This window comes from Otolemur garnettii, unplaced genomic scaffold (assembly GCF_000181295.1).
Source record: "Otolemur garnettii isolate 467f Iridium unplaced genomic scaffold, OtoGar3 scaffold00024, whole genome shotgun sequence".
Taxonomy (NCBI): Eukaryota; Metazoa; Chordata; class Mammalia; order Primates; family Galagidae; genus Otolemur; species Otolemur garnettii.
Window position 1 is genome coordinate 10,596,836 of NW_003852419.1, and position 3,442 is coordinate 10,600,277.

At 36.9% G+C, this 3,442-nt stretch overlaps 1 non-coding gene across 1 annotated transcript; it reads left to right on the plus strand.

Annotated features, from left to right (window-relative positions):
• The first annotated feature begins 2,795 nt into the window (after positions 1-2,795).
• Positions 2,796-2,899, plus strand: LOC111724606. Its single transcript, XR_002772877.1, has one exon. It is a non-coding gene; the product is annotated as a U6 spliceosomal RNA (small nuclear RNA).
• The last annotated feature ends 543 nt before the right edge of the window (positions 2,900-3,442 follow it).

Sequence of the window (3,442 nt, forward strand, 5' to 3'; positions counted from 1 at the left end):
CACATCTCCCCTTACGGCTGCATCTGACTATCCATCTTAAAAGAATACAGAACCATTTCTATTGGCATCAAGGTCATCTTAACTAATAAAGATGTTATTTAAATATAAATGTTTGTGTTAAGTGAACTTGACCTTAGGGAATGATTGTTAGAATTATGCCATATGATGATAAGTACTGTAATAGAAGTATATTCAAATGATGGATACCCATTCCTGCGTATGTAGTGCCTAAGGAAGTCTTCAGGAAAGGTGATATGCCAAGGTCACATATAGGAAGACAGACATTTAAAATAAAGACAACACAGGGTGGCATCTGTGGCTCAGTGAGTAGGGCGCCAGCCCCATATACTGAGGGTGGTGGGTTCAAACTCAGCCCCGGCTGAAATGCAACAAAAACATAGCCGGGCATTGTGGCAGGTGCCTGTAGACCCAGCTACTTGGGAGGCTGAGGCAAGAGAATCGCCTAAGCCCAAGAGCTGGAGGTTGCTGTGAGCTGGGATGCTACAGCACACTACTGAGGGTGATAAAGTGAGACTCTATCTCAATAAATAAATAAATAAAGAGAACACAGTATGCAAAGTATATAAACTTCAAAATATGCTTCCATTAATGGAGAGATGAGTACTTTTGAATGACAAGAAACTATAGTGGGGTTGTGGGTAGAATGAGAGTATAAAATCATCAAAGTGTATATGGAGGGACGGGGCCAATCAAGGCTTTAATTTTTTTTTTACTATAGGTAGGTTTTTATATTATGGTCCTCAAACTGGTTTGTTTTTTTTTTTTTTTTCTGCTCTGATACACATGGGAGATGATGTTTACCTGAAAGAAAAAAACATCTCTTGGGAATATCTAAAACATTACCACTAAGATAGCTAAATTCAATGCTTTTCCATAGCTCTCAAAAAAAAAAAAAAAACAAACAAACAAGTACTGGAATGAATGTTGCTTAAGAAAAAAGGTATTAAAGAATTATTCTAATATATTTTTTTATTTATACAGTATACAGATCATTCCCAAATTTTGCAGTTTTGTTGTTATTAGCCAAAAAATATGAAACACATTTCTGAATGGTCAGGATGTAGTTGGGTCTTGAAGTCAGGGTTGTGAACCACTGGAAAAGAAGGAAGAATACGACTGAAGGAAGAACACCAGCTGGAGAATTATTGAAATTGTTCAATTGAGATTTTAATTCAGACAGTGGAAATGAAGATAGAAATACTAGATGTATTTGGAGACCCAATTGGTATTCAGATTCAAGGCAAAGAATGAAAATATAATGGTTAAAAAATGTAATGTGCTGTTTTGATGATGAAGTCACTAATATCAGAGAAATAGTGTAGGTAGAAGGAAATGATTTCAGGTGTAAGGAGACTGTGGCAAAGGAACGCATTTTTTTTTCTGTAATTCATACACTCCCTACTAATAGCAACTTAAGCATATAGAAATTTATTTTGTTTTCACAATGCTTGGCTTGCATCCACGTAGCTTGCTCCTCCTTCTTCCACCAAGAGGGAAAAATTTAGGAATGAACACCAGTGGAGAGACTTCTAAAATGGGCCCAAGAAAATTTAGAAGGGTTCACTAGCTATTATCTTTCTATTTCTCAAAATGATGCTAGGCTTAGAATATCTCTAGGCAAAAAACATTAACAAATTAATACATCCTCTGATTCCTTTGAAGAAAAGATTCATCTATGTCTGTAGAGTAGATAGCAAAGTAATTCTTATGATTTAGATCTTAATAAGTGCAACTCGGTTCATAAATTGTGCAGCTGGAAGTCCTGGGTATGTGGCTGGAGTTCTGACCTTTTCAACAGAGGTTTTCAGCTCCTAGATCTGGAAAGAAGCTCAGCTCCTATCACTTGAGAAAAACGCCAAAGACAGGCTGTCTTATTTATTGTTTTTTATGCTGTCACTAAAAATAATCCCAATAGCACTGAAATGGTTCTTGTTTAGTGATATCAGTTTCCCTGGGAGTCAGAGAGATACCAAGTTTGGATTCCTAAGAGGGAACAAATACCTTCCAAGTTCTCTAACTCTAGGCTTATTAAATTCTAAAAGCAAACTTACACAAAAGATTCTAGGCCATAAAGAATATCTAGTGTAGAATCCACCCATTTTAAAATGACTCAATAACCTTCCATTATACTTTACACCCTGGACTCCAATTACCTTTTCATAACTACATGGGATAAGATAAGTGTCCATTTACTTGAGAGGTATGGCACTTTTACATTACCACATAACGCTGTCCCTCGAGTGTGCTACAGGATTGCCAACTGAAAATAGCTTTCTCTTAGAAAAAGGGGATAGATTTTCTTTCATTTTTTCCACTTTGCAGGTATCTATTAAGTGGACCAGGGAGGAAGATCCGAGCTTTGTCTAGCCATTTACTGTATTGAATCTATAGAATAGCAGCCTTCTGTTGTTGAAATGAGAGCAATCATTTATGACAAAAATCCAAATATCAAGCCATTGCTCCTCCAAAGAGGATATCCTTCACATTCTAGGGTGCACGATCTCAGAGCAACCTCTTCCCTCCTGACTTTCTATATTTCATAGTAAAAGAACCTCTATATTCTCAAGTAGAACTAAATCAAGCAACTTCCCAAGACATTTTAAACTTTCAACATGACCTACATATATGTGATGAAATGAGCGTAAAGACATCACCTGGAGCATCTGTCCCAGTACTCTGCAGTCAAAACCAGTTAGGAAATACAGCAGCAGCAATGAGCTCTACTTAGAAGATGTTCTTGAGACAAAGAACTATAAAATCAAAAGCCACCTCCAGGGCTCACTTCAGCAGCACATATACTAAAATTGGAATGATACAAAGAAGATTAGCATAGCCCCTGCCCAAGGATGCCACGCAAATTTGGAGTTGCCAGATTTTTGGAGAAGATTCTTAATCTAAGTGAAGTATTATAAGAATGGAAAAACAAACACCACGTGTACTCAGTACTGAATTGGAACTAGTTGATTGACACTTACGTGAATATATGGAAGTAAAATTCAGTGGAAATCTAGGAAGGGGAAGGAAGAGGGGGAGGGAGGAGGGGAGGGCAAACTCACACCTAACAAGTATAATGCACATGCTGGGTGAACAGTGCACTGACAACATTGAGGTAAAATGTACAAATGCAGATTATTTAATCAAATTGTGGGTGCCCCTGTAATGCACTGAAATAAACTTAAAAATAAAGAAAACCTCTAATAGGAATATTCATGCAACTCTTCTAATTATAAACATACCAGTATATATTAGCCTAAGCATATATAGAAAATAAGTGAACAGGCCAACATATTTCTCCTTTTATGCCAACTGCCCTGAGAAGAGAAGTAACTACCTCCTTAATAATATAATTCAGCCTTTCACAGGTGTAATTTGGGCTTTGGGAGAAGTAAGCATTAATGGAATCAAAATAAACGCAGAGAGA